The sequence below is a fragment of the Cupressus sempervirens genome, chromosome 11 (genome assembly GCF_028749045.1).
Source record: "Cupressus sempervirens isolate cs-2001-9-10 chromosome 11, ASM2874904v1, whole genome shotgun sequence".
NCBI classification, from domain to species: domain Eukaryota; kingdom Viridiplantae; phylum Streptophyta; class Pinopsida; order Cupressales; family Cupressaceae; genus Cupressus; species Cupressus sempervirens.
Genome location: NC_143128.1, coordinates 431,121,893 through 431,140,310, shown reverse-complemented (window position 1 = coordinate 431,140,310; position 18,418 = coordinate 431,121,893). Strand labels below are relative to the sequence as shown.

At 32.1% G+C, this 18,418-nt stretch overlaps 1 pseudogene; it reads left to right on the top strand.

The window, feature by feature from the left end:
• The window catches only part of LOC149530273 (stromal processing peptidase, chloroplastic pseudogene), a 180,910-nt pseudogene that overhangs the window by 141,830 nt on the left and 20,662 nt on the right, over nucleotides 1-18,418 (top strand).

Below are 18,418 nucleotides of genomic sequence, written 5' to 3'. Positions count from 1 at the left end.
TAGCTTGGGCTCCACGATGCCAAGCAATCTTCTCTTCACTAGAATCCCTATATAGTAGACCCATAGAGCATCTAACCAAGACCTGTTGCATTGCATTGTCTCATGATCTTGGTTTCAATCCTCTATACTATTTGGCATGAGCATTAGCCATGGATGATTATATTGTGTATTTTTTGTTAGATCATTATCTCCATCAGCACGGCGATAGTGGGCCTACAGGTACCACATGGTTGGGAGGCATAGTTACCTATACCACTATTGGGGACTGATGTTCAGAGATGGTCTACTTTAATTTGAGACCGATGTTGGATATTGACTTGGCACTTTGGTGTATCTAGAGTATGTTATCTTGTGATTTATGATTTATCATGGATGCATTGATATCACATTCTATATGATTTTTAGTATGTTTACTTTAAGCATTCTTTTTTTATTGTTCATTACTATGTAAGGGTAGCTAGATAATGTTTCTTACCACTACCTTGGATTAGTGATGTTATTAGTAGATTAGCAAGTTGTACATACTTGTTCTTATGATTTTTTTTGATGGTTATTGGTAAGAATGATCTCATGAGACAACTCCAATTATCTTATTAGCAATTTAAGATTCATTCTCATAGGTATGGTTAGGGCCTTTGAGGTCTCATGATGCCATTATGGTTGGGAAGAAATGAATATGATTGTTGTTAGTTTAGTGGCTTCTTTTCTTGTGCTTTCCTTCTTGAGATAGTGGATTTATGCACATATATGTTCAATGTGATATTGCTTTTCCACATGATTATGTTAGATGTGATGGATTGGATGTTAGAGTTATTTGATCTCCTTTATGCTTTTAAGTTTTTACTCCGTGATTATGGAGGTGTGAACTCTACTTTTCCTCTTAAATGGATAATTGGTCTTATGTTCAAAACTTGGCTCATATTTGTTCAAAATTGGATGATACTAGAAAAGTATCACACTATAGTAGTGAAGAATATCGTACGATATTGGTAAAGTATCACATGGTCATTGTAGAAAGTATTACATGGCCATAGTAAGTAGTATTTCATGACCATAGTAACAAGTATTGCATGGGTAAAAATTATCACCTAGCCATAGTAAAAAGTATCACACAAGGTGTGTGGGAAAACCTACTCGAGTAGATAGCAGGCACTTTTTGATTTGTTGGATGTGGTCTTGAATGAGATTTGGGTACCCTTTTGGGGGTTCTTGATTCCTATATATAAAAGATATCATAAGTGTCATTATCTTCATTTATTATCCTTCTTCTTCTTCCTTGTACTTAAGATATATTTTATATATATGCAACGATTCATTTGAGAGAGGTTCCAGACCTCTTTGAGTTAAGATTAAGAATCTAGAAAATCTTAGGGCTTTAGGAATTTAAACTTAGCCAAATATTAAGGCTAAGATTCCAAACTTATCCAATTTTAGGATTCAACATTTGTCCTTCAGCATGGTGTCCAGTAGATGAGTGATTCTAACCATGAGCCCTCAACTTGTGCATGATTATTTGATAGTCTCTACCTCTAATTATTTATTATGCTATGGTTAGTTGGAAATAGACTTTTATGTTTAACCATGCTAGGAGCTTGTCCTTTGGGGCTTAAAAATAACATCTCTCCTTGTGTATTCTCATGAGTTGTTTGATTTGTAGTTGTAAGTTATGGTTTAATGCTTGGGGATCTTTGGAAGTGATTGCAAGACTTTCGCTGGTCTAAGTGAACATGTGAGTTTAGCCATGTTCCCTATTTTATTATCTTGTATAGATGTTTCATTCTTGCTCTTGGTTAGTTTATGTTGTTTTTTGGTAACTTATCTTAAGAAAAAAGTTATTCAATGCATGTTTTATCCTTGTATTCCAAGGATCTCCGAGTGAGGCATTATAGAAACTCTTGTTAGGAAGAGTTTTACAATGCTAGATATTTAGAATGTTTTATCTTTTCAAGACAAATTTTATAATTTTTTGTGCAAAAAGTATAAGGTAACTAATGGGAGTTCATTTGAAAGTCAATTATAGGTATTTACAATGGTGGAAATCCTTTAAGTTATTTAGTATCTCATCGACCAACAAGATGGTTGTAAGGAAATTTGATCAAAAAGACAAAAAATAATACTACTTTTGACAATATTGAAAACTCTCAGTATAGATTTTCTAATCCAAAAATAAAAATAAATGAATTGTAAAAGAAAAACTTGAAAAATATATATTAAATAATTATTTTATCATAGTAGAATACATTTTCTAACCTCTGAGATTCTCTTGTGGTGATATTAGAGTATATAACTAACATTGTGAATATCCTCAAATTGGTAATGCTACTTTCCAAAACAAAAAGAACTAATATAAATATTTAACTAGTGAACATATTAAAACATTTAATGAACTAATAAATATTTAATGAACATGCATATAAAATATTTGAAGTATAAAAGTTTGTTATAGAAATGAAAGACCCATAAATTATTTTAATCATGTATAACACCAATATAGGAATGCAACCTCCAAATAAAATGTACACTTCAATAATGAATATTTTAGAATGTATTTTGAATTGAAAATTTGTTAAGAATATGCAAAAAAATTTAATGCAATTACTCCATCACATACATGTAGGACATATACATTATTATAAGAACTAATTAGATGATTTAAAGTATGTTTATTATCTTTTTATTAATGTAACCTAAAGGTAACATAAAAATTGTATGCATCCAAATAATACTAGCTATCTTAACATACAATACAATATCTAATGATAAAATGGTAAAAATCATAACATATTTCTTACTAACTTCTACGTTATCATTTTGATATTTGTGGTAATATAGGTGTAAATAGAATAAGTTGAATAATGTTAAATTTTTTTATCCAAGTAAAACTCTATTTAAGGATTTATTGGTATAACTAAGGTTCACCTAGAATTTTTTAAAACATATTTTGATTAATTTTATTGATCTAAGTAGAGAGACATTGAGACTTTCTCTATTCCTAGTAAAACTTTGATGCTTATAAGTTTATAGTTTATTTATTCAATTGTTTTTGGATGTATCTAATATGGTGAATCCCTACAATAAATATTCTTATGGAACCAAGTGTTAAGGGTGATATTCTACGTATTAAAGTTCATGCTTATGTAATCATTAAGTAAAAGTTGCAAGTTAATATTTTCATGGATCACATTTATGTTGTTGTAACAATTCTGAAATGTCATGTTCAATTTGGTACAATTCAAGATAGTTATTTCCCTTTTATTAGTAAATAGTGTTGTTGTAGATGTTTCAATGCAAAAAAGGTTGCATAACAAATAACACCACTTTTGACGATATTGGAAAATACTACTAGTACATTATCTTTAACATTTTCTCTTGATATTTTTCATATTGCTTACATAGCTCCACAAATTTAAATATAATTATTATAAATGACTCTCCTGGAGTAAGAATACCACTAGGGAAAAGCATTAAACATATTTTAGGACTAGTGGTCTGGAACTTGAATGCCATATTTGAGTGACTACAATTAAGGATTTTTGTTGTACTTTGAACTTGTTTATGAGATCCATAGAAAAAGTAAAATATTATTTTATGATAAAGCAGAAGTATGCGTCTTATAGGTAGAAATGATCTTGAAACATCATAAAAATAATTAATACCTAGGGATTTAGTCCCACTAGTTCCCTCCTACTAATGACCCTGGGAATGGTTTTTTCTATTTCCCTAACTCTACCCATGGTAAGAAGTCTCCTACTACCAAAATGACATTCTACATAGAATCCATCCCTTTCTAGGAATTAGGCTATATGGATTATTTGTCTTTACGCCCCCAAAATAACCATTATCTATAAAAACTCAAAATATCCACTTAATTTTATGACTTTAGATTCCACTCCTCTTTTCCCTTATTCTCTATCACACACACATCAAAATAAGCACAACCCATCTAATAAACCACCATACACATTACAAGAGACACTATAAAGGAGTTCAAAATACATAGTGAATAAGACCAAAGTAGGACATATAGAATACAAGAAAAAAATTCTAAGGAATGCACCTAGACTCGCCTAGCTAAAAACTATATCATATTGAGAGTTAATATAATTTCCCCACTTTTGGACTCACCTTAATTTCTCCTAGTTCCCAATTTAAGGTTTGGACTCTACTTGTGAAAGCATTTCCAATGAAATTTTTTAGTGAGTTCTTGACAATGGTATATGTGATTCTCCCTCAATATTGTTCTTGTATGTATTTAAGAAAATATATTAATTTGATTAATTTTTAAATTATTTTTCCAGTAACCCACAAATATATTTATTATTCCCTAATCCTTGATATTTCTTTGGAATTAAGGCTTACTTACTCTTTACAATAGACAATAAATTTAATCTTTGCTCCTTATATTTTATTTTTACTTCTAATATGACAACTTACTAGTTGACCCTTATAAAGGAAATCTTGGTATTGTCTATAAGTGCAAAACAATTAGTCATTCACAAGGCAGAGTTAGTTGATTAACACTATGATTGGGCCACAATAAAGGTCAAGCTACAAAGAGAAAAAGTGCACAAGTTCAATATGTGTCAAGAATCAAATAGTCACCAAATATATATAGTGGTTGTCAAGCTATCTAGAAGGCAACATATGATATAAGCCAAGTGTTATATGAGTCAAGAAACTTAGAGAGAAAATTGTTTAAGCCGAGCATAGTATATTTCAAGGATCAACAGGAATAATCAAGCACGATTGAGCATTAGAGGTTATATGTGTTGAGTTGTACAGTTTGAGTATATGAGTTTGGAATGGCATTAAATCTTATGTAAACCATTTTTTTAACATAAAACATGATTCTACAATTGAGGTGAAGATCAAGGAGGTAATTATGCCTGTACTTTTGTATCACTAACCCTATGCACTATGAAGAACTAATTAGAAAATTGAAAATCTTAAGAGGTAAAAATGATAAATCAAAATCATTGATTTCAATCTAGAAGTTTCTTAAGATGGCTATATAAGCAGAGTGTCGAGACAAAATCATATTGCAAGTGAGTTATGAGTTGGAGGAATTCATGTATGAGAAGTTGAAGGAGAATCAATGAGTTGTGAAGGACTAAAGGTGGCTAAGAAATGTAGTGAGGAGTTGTTGCAAATCAATCACCAATAAGGTGATCAAATATTGGAAAGAAAATATCTATTATAAGAAAATCAGTGAAAATCGAAGGATCGGGGTATTGTTACATTATAATCAGTGTATTAGGTGAATCTCTTAATAGATTGGTCCTAAAAGGCCTATTATAAATCTCCTAACATAATACTCACTTAATCATGAAGTTTAAATCCTTTTGTAAAGGTAGACTTAACTATCTTGGATGTTTTTAGAAGAGAAGACCCCTCACAAGGTAGATCATTAGAAGTGATCAAATTATAGCCCTTATAGGAACTTTTTTACTGCATTAGTAAATATTTTATGGGTGTCATCCTCAATGCAGTTTTACCTTTAGCTTGGAGGGTTTATGCATTACCAAATCTGTTATCATGAGTTATTTACTTCCTTGTTTATTTTTTTCATGCTAGTAGACTTTAGATCTGGTATTTCATGTAATTACATTATATTACATGGATGAGATGTATGGTAAATTATGTTTAGTATGGTTTATGTTTGAAGTGATAAAAGTTTTTGGAGATCCTGATTCACCCCCACCCCCAACCGCCCCCTTGCCCCCCACCCCCACACCCAACTCAGCATCTCACTTTCCTAAAAGAATTCCAAAACTTACATATCTTTATCCTTACCCATAATTACAATGTAGCTTGTAGAAAAAAATTTAATGTCATCTCTCATGATTTTCCTCTATGCATTTTCTTTCTAAAAATTTCACTAATTTGATTTAATCTTAATTTTTTGACATTACAGTCATATTTTTTATTAGTGATATACACTTATTCATATTGTAAGTATCTACCAAGCACATTGTATAGTTAACAATGCTAACCAAGCATTTCAGTATCTACTATTTTCTACAGTTGCTACTGAGTCCAAGGGACAATATTTAGTTTGTGTCGAGTAGTTACTACAAAGGTATTGATCGTTAGTATAAATTGAGCATCTTAGTGTATGTTGAGTCTATCAATACAAACCAAGTTTTGTAGTGCTTATCAAGTTTGCAGTTACTATGATGTGAGTCTAGTGGTAACTGAGCTACTTAGTGTTAACCAAGTGACTCAGTTTATACCAAGCTCATAGTGGTAGCATTGAATGATCTATGTAGTGTGAATCAGGTGATTGAGTATATTTGTTGAGTTTCATAGTATTCACCAAGTCACTAGTGTAGACCGAGTTCAAGACTACTTGGAAGTGATCAATATGGACCAAGATTTTATGTCTAGTGAGTGCATGATGATGTCGAGCATTGATAGTGAATGTCAAGTATTAGAACCTCACCAAGCCAGTCTTTAGAACCTGAGTTCCTGCAGTTAGGCTGACTTTGTGATTTTTTTGTAAACATGTATTGTGGTCGACTTTATAATTTAAAAATTGGACTAGTATATATGTAACATATTGTATCACATCCAATATGATAGTATGATGTAATGTAATAAGTAAAGAAGAGAAGAAGAGTGAATTACAAAGGCTACAGCAGTATAAGGAGTAGAAAAGATTTATCTATCACAACAAGGTGATTACTATACTCAAAGGAATCTCATTTAGCAAACCAAGTTATAGATCAAAGATTAGCTACTATTTCATCCCAATAGGTGGATCAGTCAAATCCTTTCACAAGGTAGACTTAACAGTCTTATGTAAATCTCTTCACTGAGTCCATAATTCATTGTATGTTTGTAAATCCTTTTGCAAGGTGGACTAGCAATCTGTATTGCTCCTAACAGGGTAGATCATTAGAAGTGATCATTGTAAGCCTTAACAGGCTAACTTTATACTATAGTATAAAGCTTGTGGGTATCATCCCCACCCCAGTTTTACTTTCTATTTGGAAGATTTATAGGTCACAAATTGTGTGTCAATGTGTTATGAATTTTTTAATGTTTTTAGTTTCTCATGCATGCAATTAGATCAGAATACACATGAAGGATTAATTTCTATTAAGTATTAAGTTTTATTAGTTATTGATTCACCCCTAGCCTCTCAGTAACTTTGCCTATCATAATATTTCCAACAATTGGTATCAAAACTTTGTGGTTCTTAGGAAATAATTTTAATAGCTTGAGAAAAGATCAAAGGCTATGGAGGTATTCAAACTTGACAAGGCTATTAACAATGAGAAGCTAGATTTGGAATTGGCTATTGGAAAACTCAAGAAAGCAAAAGAGAAACTCTCTCAATTCCTAAAAAGAAGAAAAGATCTTGCAATTTAGATGAATGACCAACTCTACATTAAAGAAAGAATTGAAGACATCCATTCAAGCAATTCAAATGAAGTTGATGAAGCAATCAAAGAAATATTTGAAAAGAATAGTACTCTTCAAGAAGAAGTAAGAAAACTAAGAAGAGAGTAAGAAAATCCATCAATAAGATTGTGTGAAGTCATGGAAGAGAGAAATAATATAAAAGAAGAGATAGAAGGAAAGAACAATGAAATTCAACACCTATCCCTTTAGTAGATAGACTTTATTGATCAACTTACCAATGCAAATGAAGAAATCATGAATCTAAGATCAGAGAATGAAAGATTGTAGAATGATCTAAACACTGAAAGGCAAACCAATGAAAGGATAATGAAATATCAAGTAGACATGAATCAATTGAATAAGCAAAGACATTGCAGACAAAAAGGAAAAGCAAGAATTGGATATACAAAAGAAAGTTAATCATCCAAGCAAGGAGCTCAAAAGAATCAGAGACCTACTTGCACTCACTATGGTAAGATAGGTCATACATCAAACAAATGTTGGAGTGATGGGAAAAGTAAATTCAATGGAAAGTGCTACAATTGCAGTCAGCATGGTCATAGGGAAAATGAATGCAAAGAGAAACCTAAATTTGAAGGAAAATGTCATAAATGTAAAAAACATGGGCACAAATCCTCAAAATGAAAAACGAAGATATTGAACCCAGCAGAATAAATCATGAAAACTATATTTGGTTGGGACTATAACACTTGATGTAGATGTCATATTTACTATGGAGAATTTGGACACATTAGAATGAATTGTGTAAAACATCATATGAGGACAAGAGACACTACCAGAAGATGTTTTATTTGTACAAAACTTGGTCATCTTTCCAAGAACTATATGAATACTAGAAGAATTGAAGATGAAAAGAAGGAAAAAGTAGATAACATTAGAAAGTAGATGAGACAGCAATGGGTTCCAAAATCTTATGTGAATAAAAGTCTGAGCAATGATGAGTAAGTCACTCAAGAATTGCATAACTCCACCATTTCCACTTGATCTCTCATAAGGAGAATTGGAACTAGGATTATGAAGAAGACATCTCACATTGGTTCTAGTCAGCAAAATGAAAGATTCAAATCAAAATTCAAGATGCAAAGGGATCATTGAGTAAAAGATGCAATAATTACCAAGCATGTTTAGGTTGAAGACCTTATCAGGTGAGGTCAGGTTGTAGACCCTTTTGAGCAAAATAGGGAGCTACTATATTTGTTGTGTCATTATCAAGTCATTGAAGACTCTGTCAAATATTCAATGCAAGTGAAGTTGATGACAGTCTTTTATTTGAGAAAATAATTGTATCAAGCATTTTTTGTTAGAAATAGATAATACTGGGGGGTGAATTAGAATTTTCAATATTTTTACCCACAACTGAATTTTGTTAATTACTTCACCACATGAATGAAAGAGAATACCAATAGTGCTAAACAAAATAATCAACCATACGAGAAGAGAACTCATAACACCATGTTTTATTAACTAGGGAAACCCTAGCCAAGGGAAAACCCTAGTGGGGATGAAACCCATAAGATGATTCATTATATTAAGAGTTTGGTTAAGGATATTGATCTTGTTAGGAGTCTATGAAGCATGTATAGTGTCTTGAGTCCTTGTTAGGAGACTAGGCTTTGTTAGAAGCCTCAACCCTATTACGATTTGGTAGATCATATACAAATGTGTGCAAGAAGAGCCCACTACCCTAACATGCAACTATACAATAAGATCCTCAAGAAATAAGTATACATACAATACTGAGATACTTGTACTTCACAAATCTTCTGAATGAAAATTCTTCATCCAAGAGTGATTGCACACATATCAATCTGTATCATATCTTGCATAACAATTCTTTGCATCATAATATCACATTCACTTGTTACTCTTATTTCACAAGATCATATCAAGTTCACAATCATTGATTACACTTTTTCGCACTACACTCTAACTTCACAAATGAAGTCCTTTACTTATACCAAACATATTGGTAAATTCTTCCTTAGTTGGCTCACATAACATCCTTAGAGTTGGCTCATTAAGTACTAGAAATTAAAATAATAAATTAATTCATTTAACACATTCTACTGATATGCTTTATTTTGCATTGTATCATCATTGCATTACTAATTCATTCATAACATGGACTTGGTTGATCATACGAACATGCACACTAGTATACATCATCAACATGATGTCATGCATCTTTGGTTAACTATGAAAGATAATATTCCAAGGGAATATTCCACTATCATCAAATCTATCATGCTTCTGTGATGTTGTCTGATACTTAGACAATTATCCTTCACAAATGAACGTGACTAATCTGCAAAATAAATATGTTGCCATAAATGACAACCATATTACTTACCTTATTTTATTGATTGGACATATTGCCAACAATCTCCCCCTTTTGAATTGATGGCAACATTTTGGGAAAATTGGCTAATTCCTAAACATGTCATACCAAACAAAACAAATAACCATAACATAGTAAAAACATTGTATTCATGTTTTGAGAAGATTACATCCCTTATAACTCTGATTACAACTTATTACTCCCCTTACAAATTACAATAAAAACTTACTACTATATTTTATTTTACTTTATTTCTCCCCCTTACAATTAATTGCAATTTTCCGTATATCTACCTCTTTGACATCAATGACAAAGGTGTCACAAAAAAAAAAGTTTGTCAAAATATGGTAGCTGCATCAAAACTTGGAAAAGCAATCACTGAAGTTGATTTTTAGCTATGCAAAGTGTTTCTTCCAACTTTGTTTTAGTTCATCAAATACACTGATTAGATCACATAAAGCATATGTGTCTAACTCTATTGTGTTCAAGTCTGTAGCCACAAAATTGTCATATGAAGATTTTGCTGACAAGCATTCCTCCAACTAATTCTCCAGCAATGTTACTTGTGGGAACAAGTGTTCTCTTAGGAGAGTGAATCTCTTCAGAGCTTTCTCTTTTTCTACTTGCATATTCCTTATGTTGTCATGACATGTCTGCATTGTGTGTTCAATGGTATCTATCTTTTGATTCTGCTTCAAAAAGTTGTCAGTGAGCATCTCAAGCTCAGTTACCTTTTCTTTGATTTGATTATCAAATTCTTGAAGATGAATGTATACCAAGTTTCACTTAGCATAAGCCTATTTTCCTTCCTCTATACATTGTCTCAATGCCTTAATGCATAAATTTCAAATTTTTTATGTCATTCCTCATGATAGTGCACATGGTATTAAGGATTTTACCATCATGCTCTATTTGTGCTTGAATTGAAGTCACATTAGAAAGTGTTGTGAATTCATTATCAAAAGCTTTGCACAAAATTGTTGTGCACTATTGAATATCTACAAGGGTTTCAATAGGGCTTACTACCTTCTCCATTCTATCCAAAATTGAAGTCAAAGTCTTCTCAAAGGACTTGACTAATTTCTTTTTCTCAATAATTTTACTTAAAGAAGATATGAGATTCTTTTCTTCATATTCTTCATCTGATTAAATTGCTATTGTTATTGCTTGGGTAGGTGGTGTAGAGGGTGTTACTACTGCTACTATCAGGGGTACACTTGAGGTAGTTGCTTCAATGTTGGGCCCAATTTTCTTCTTAGAACATGCATCTTCTTTCTTAGGCTCTTGATTTGTTTCTTCATTAAAGCTACTATAGTCCACAATATTGCCAACAATACTAGCACCAAACACTTTGAATGGGTCCTCAGTTCTATCAACTATCACGTTGGTGTTATCTACTTGCATAGATTCACTACCAATGATTATATGCAGTGAATCACTTGAACTTGATGTTACTTTTGGTTGTTCAAAACTATGAGGAGGACTAAATGTTGTAGGACTAGCTTCTTGTGTTTGTGCATACTCCTTAGATTATTTATGCATAGGGCTTGCCTTTTCTATTTGCGCACTTTTCTTTGTCATAGTGCTTTCCTTCTCTAGTAGTGCACTCTTTTCTGTCATTGCACTTGCCTTTTTTGGCTGTGCACTCTTCTTAGGCATAGTGGACATGTATGAGACTATAGCCTTTTCAATTTCCATGTTTACTTCATAATTTCCTCCCATGAGAAGAATGGATCTCTTTTTGTGTCTCAACAATGGTGCTATACCTTTTAGAATTTATGTTATTTCTTCCTCATTATTTACAATGCATAGCTTTCTCACCATATTAATTCTTATTTTCTTGTCTTCCTCTAATACTCTACTTTTTCTATTCATTAATTTGTTATACAAATCTTCAGGTATCTAACTTCTTATACTATCAAATCTCTTACCTTTAAGAATCATATTTCTAACTACAGCATTCTCTAGCAATCTTCTATCCATATTATTGTAGAAATCATAGTATTTATTTAGTTGCACAAAATTGTTATCATTAATAATTTGCATGTTTAGATTATCTACCTTAGGTTTCCATGCTTTGCATCCTATTGATGTCTTTTCTTCTTGATCAGCTAGCTCTACTAGTCTCTCACCAATTTCTTCCTCATATTCAGAAGAACTAATATGCAAGGTTCTTCTGTTCTTGCTTGGACCACTTTCAATCTACTTGTATCTCTTCTTAGGAGGGGTTCTGGTCCTTTCAAGTCTTATAGACTTCTTGGATGTAAGTGCTTCCTCAATTTTACTAGATTCATTTGTGGTTGTTGTTGCACAATTGTTGCATATGGCATAGTAGGTGCTTGTGCACTTGTTTGGGCAATCGTGACCTCTTCAGTAGGTCTTGCCACTACAATGGGTGTAGGGGTCAATAGCTCAGATTGACCACTGGCCTTCATTTCCATAGCTATCTCTTTCACCCCATCAAATTCTTTTCTTGTCATTCTTAATTCTTTCAAAATAGAATCAACCACCTTTTCCACCTTTTTCTTAGACTCCTTTATTATTTGACTAGTTTTGACTTTTCTCATTTTCTCATAATATGTCCCCCATCTAGGACATTCAAAATCTACTTCTGAGTGAAGGATTATCTACGCATACTATTCAATTAATTCCTCACTCATCTCATAATCCATAGGTTCAATGAACTTGACTCAAGGAACTATAGCTTCCATACAAATGAAATCTATTTCAACCATAAAACACAATTCATCCTTGTATTTTTCTACTAGCACAGGAGTTATCATATATCTTTGCTTCATTTCTACTTGGAAAGACTTCATTATTCTATCAATATCATTATCTTTGACTACTTCAAGTCTTGATCTATATGTGTGAGTGATTAACTACATTGCGCACTCACTTCCATCCAAATTCATGATTCTAGGAAACTTCTTTGATGTGTAGAAGAATATGTGAGTCAATAGGGATTCAAACCTAAAGACTATGCTCCTAGATTTCTTGATTCTTGATATATTATCCAACAACTGCATATAGATAATGTCACATAAATTAACATCTTTTCCTCTTATTGCTAGGTAGATTTCATGAAGAAATCTTGTAGGGATTGAATCTATTCTAGATCCATGATTCAATTTATATCTCAAGATTTTACAAATCAATCTTACTCCTTCATCTTGAATGCTATTGACCACCATCAAAACATGTGTTGAGATTTGTCTCGACTATCTTGTGCACATTCTTGATATTCACTATATTACTTCCTTCATTACTTAGACCTGTGACCTTATGAATTAGGTCATTATCAATACATATGATAGAGTCTCTCAACCATAAAAGATCATCATGTATTCTGCTTAGAATTATCCATGTCTAGATTTATCTCGACTATCTTTTGCACATTCTTGATATTCACTAGATTACTTCCTTCATTACTTAGACATGTGACCTTATGAATTAGGTCATTATCAATACATATGATAGAGTCTCCCAACCATAAAAGATCATCATGTATTCTACTTAGAATTATCTGTGTCCATTCATGATTGTCAAAGTCCATGTAGAACATATGCTTAACTAGGTTAAGTTGTTCTAGATAACCATATTCAAATTTCAATGAAAAATCATTTTTGCACATCTTCTCTAATTCCTTATGTATTTTTGTATCACCAATGCTTTCAATCTTGCAATGGATATAACTTCTTATATCCTCAATGTGAAGGACATTTTTTAGAACTTGCAAAAATTCTCCAATAGGGTCATCAAGCAACGAAAAAAATGGGTGTTTCTTAAAATTGTATCTAGGTCTATTGCTCACATTAAAAATTTCTTGTCTTTCTATTTTTGAAAGATTATGTTCAATAATTTAGAAATTACCTCAACTTCAAGTATTAGGGTTTTTGGTGACTTTGCATAACTACAAGCCTCTTTAATTCTTTAAATCTTTCTTTGATCTCACACTCAAAATTTTCACAAACAAATGATGTATACAAATCAATTTGTGTCCTTTAAATCTTTCACAATTTATACTTTGCATTAAATGCATGTCTGCCACTAGTTCAGTTTATTGTCTCTGTACAACAAAGAGGTTATTCTTCTTTCATAACCTTATCCTGATCTTATCAAGAAATGCACACTTCACTATAGACTTCTCTTAATGTCTACTACATACTGTCGACTACGTAACCTTGGATACTTTCTCTAACATCAATTATCAATAACCGATACTTTGTTTCACTAAGAATGCTTAATTTTGGTAAGAGGAGTCACAAAAAATAAGTGACTTCATTTTCTTGTTAGGTACATCTTCTACAAATGTATGAGAGCTTCCTATTTCCTTTGCCTTTACAAATGATTCTTTTAATTCATTTCTCTGCTCCTTCCTATCATTTCTTCTATTGTTCCTTTTGTAACTCTAATTCCTATTTAGGTCTCTTCTATCCATTCTACAAAACTTCATTGTGTGTCCAAAGTTATTACATAATTTACATATAGGTACATTTATTTTCTATTCATTCTACTAGTTGTTAGGTGCTTTGCAATTCCTTGCAATGTGTCCAAGATTGTTGCATCTGTAGCAAACAATTTGTCTTCTTTCTCCACTTTCATTATTGTGAGATCTTCTTTTGTTTTCAGCATGGTTAGTGTTCCTATATATCCTACTATTTGCATTATTACTATCAAATTTAGGTTTCTTACAATCTACTACATAATGACCACATCCACGACAATTATGGCAAAAAAAATTTGAAATAGGTTTGAAGGACTTATCTTTGTAATTGACTTCAGTGTCTTTAGGTTCATCACACCAGGCATAAGATTCCTTTATTTTGTTGACCATATCTTGATTAGATTCTTTAACTTTCTTAGAGTGACTAACATTCTCTTTATCCTTAGATGTATCATCTATCTTGCTTAGATCCTTATTGACTTCAGGAGTATCAAATTTTTTTCTCTCAATAGATTTCTTGATGGATTGTCCAAGAAAGAATCCAAGTCCAGTCTTGTCATAACTAGGTCTTTGTGCACATATTTGTTCTTCAATCTTATCACTGCTGGTTTATAATTTCTCAAGTTGTTGTTTGGTTTGTACCAACTCACCTTTCACAATAGTGTTGTATTTCTCTAATTCTACATACTCTTACTTAATAGATTCCAATTCAAATGTTACCTTGCTTAACTAGGATCTTAGATCTGCATTTTCAACTTTAATTTCAGAGTCATTCTTTCCTCCATTTTTCTTAAGACTCAGCTTAAGTTCAAATATCTTTGACTCATGTTTTAGGATCTCATTTTCTTTCTTTAGATCTTCAATATCATCATCACTGGTTTGCTTACTTTTTCTTTAGGTCATCTATTTTGTCCTTTGATTTACCAATGTAGGCTTTTGCATCCTTGTATCTGTCTTTAAGGCCATCTCTTTCATCAATAAGGAGATCAATCTATTCAAGTGCTTCTTCAAGATTCTTCTTCAATTGTTCCATATCCATAGGGATCTTATTCAATTTGTTAAGCCTCTTCTAAATAACCAAGCTCTGATACCAATTGTTATAAATAGATAATACTAAGAGGGGGGTGAATCAGTATTTTCAATATTTTTACCCACAACTAAATTTTGTTAATTACTTTACCACATGCATAAAAGAGAATACCAATAGTGCTAAACAAAATAATAAACCATACAAGAAGAAAACTCATAACACCATGTTTTGTTAACTAGGGAAACCCTGGCCAAGGGAAAACTCTAGTGGGGATGAAACCCACAAGATGATTCACTACCTAAAGAATCTAGTTAAGGATATTGACTCTGTTAGGAGTCTATGAAGCATGTCTAGTGTCTCAAGTCCCTATCAAGAGACTAGGCCTTGTTAGAAGCCTCAACCTTATTAGGAGTTGGTATATCATATATAAATGTGTGCAAGAAGAGCCCATTTCCCTAAAATGAAACTATATAATAAGATCCTCAAGAAATAAGTATACATACAATACTGAGATACTTGCTCTACTTTGCAAATCTTTTGAATGACAATTATTCATACAAGAGTTAATGTGCACATATCAATCTACATCATATCTCATATAAAAATGCTTCACATCATAATATCACATTCACTTGTTACTCTTATTTCACAAGATCATATCAAGTTTGCAATCACTGATTATAGTTTTTCACACTACACTCTAACATTGCAAATGAAGTCCTTTACATATACCAAACATATTGGTAAATTCTTCCTTAGCTCACATAACATCCTTAGAGTCATCTCATTAAGAAATAATAATTAGACTAATAAATCAAGTCATGTAAAACATTATGCTAATACGCTTTGTTTAGAATTGTATCATCACTGCATTACTAATTCTTTCATAACTTGGACTCGATTGATCATACAAATATGCTCACTGGTATACATAATTAGTATGATGTCATGCATCTTTGGTTAACTGTACAACTAGAAAATATTCCCAAGGGAATATTCTACTATCATCAAATTTGTCATGTTGTTGTGCTGTTGTCTGATACTTAGACAATTTTCCTTCACAAATGAACATGACTAATCTACAAAACAAATATGTTGCCATAAATGAAAACCATATTACTTACCTTATTTGATTGATTAGACATATTTCCAACATTTATGGAAAATTTTGATGAAAATGAGCAAAATAAAAGTCATTTCTCACCATGAATTTTTCAAGAGCTATCTGTACAAGGTGATCTTTAAAGCATTCAAGCGATTTGAGCGAATTATTATTGAAGACTTTTGTATTCTCTCAAACCCTACCAAGAAAAGATGGCATCCACCAGCAAAAAATCAAAGAAATGTTTAGACATGTTAGTTTGAGGCATGGATTGGAAGGCACCAGATTTTACGTTGAGTCTTACAGTTGCTGAAATCCTAAATCCGATTGGAGCATAGTCACAAATTCCACCAAAGGTATTGTTAATCAATGATATTTGCTCACATTTTAAATGTGCTATTCAAGATATTGAAACACTAGAGAAGGATGAATCATTGAAAGAATTATACATTAATGGTGTGTTGAAACCAAAACATCAACATCTTGAAACTAAAGGTTTAACTCACATTCCACATATGCCACAAGAATTTCAAATAAAATGGATAAGATATAATCTCAGTCCTATGCACAATGGTTAATTGTGGTTGGAACAACCTATTTTGATAACTAAGAAGATGATCCATAGGATCACTGGTCTTCCCATGTTGACAAAAGTGAAAATGACTAAACCCTAAGTCGAGTTGAACTGGAGAAAAAAAACCCTTGCCGAATGGGATGGACGGGGAATGAAGATCAGTTGTGTTACTAACATGGAACTCAAGTTTGAGATATATGTCATCACTCACAAGATTTACAACTCAAGAAAATTGAACAACGTGTCATGTGAAGTAGTGGATTTAGCATACAAAGTGGTCAAGAATAATCTATCGCTTGACCTTGCCAAGTTGATGTTGAATCAGTTCAACAAGAACATGGAGTTTTTTTTTATGTACAAAATTTCTTCTCATCTAAAGGTACAGTACTTTGGAGAAAGGATGTACCTATTCTCTATCAGATTAATGAGTATATAGTTGAAATGGGAGAGAACTATGTAAGTATTATGGACAACTACTTTGATGCATTTAAAGAGAAGATGAATAACAGATTCAAGATTCCTAAGAAACTAGTTGAAGATTACAAAGATTATGTGTATTTCATAGTTGATAGTAACAAAGTATACATTTAGGTAGTTAGACCAAGGATAGTATGGGAAAAGCCTCTTGGTTATGAGGTAAACATAGATGAAACCAAAGACATTATTGAGGCATTGATTAATGAGCTTGTTGACCCTAACGCTGCATATTTTGTCACTTATGATGAGGCAAAGGCTAGAATAGAATTTGAAATCAAACTCCCTCAGGTAGTCAAAAAAGGAAAGAAGAGAATTGCCAAACTAAAAACCAATTCCACTCTTCTATTAATTGAAGGAAAAGGTGATGATATTGAGTATGAAGAAGTAGAAGATGGAAAGAAGTCAGAGGATAAAGAGCCACTGAAGAAGAAAGGTAAGGTAATTATTACCAAGCCTACTGTTGTATTTACAAGAAGATCATTTAGGAAGAAAGTGGATAAAGAAGGAGGAGATGTAATCTTTAAGAGGCCTCCAACTACTTTTGAGGAAAGACTAAAAGATATTGAATTAGGATTAGGCATTCCAAATTTCAAGGCACTAAAGTATGAGACTAGGACTATAGATAAGCAAAGGAAAATAGAAGATGTGCTAATGACTAAAATGGGTAAATAGAAGTATTCCCAATACCAACTTGTTTAGTAGCTTCCAAATGATCTAATTGAGAAGATCAAGCTATGATGGGAGAATGCCATGAAAACTACATTAGACATATATGACTAGACCCTAAGGCTACTCATGCCAAGTTTAGATGACAAGGAGGTAAAGGAATCTCTAAAGAAAAATGAAGAAAATATTACTTTGAAATTCAACACTTGTCTTATATTGTTGATTGGCACTGAACATGTGGTATGGAATGCTACAAATGCATGGAAAAACTTTTATCTTCATCACAAGCTGAGTGATTTTTTTTTCAATGTCAATAAAAAGGATGAAAGTGATGATGACCAAGAAAAAGATGAGGA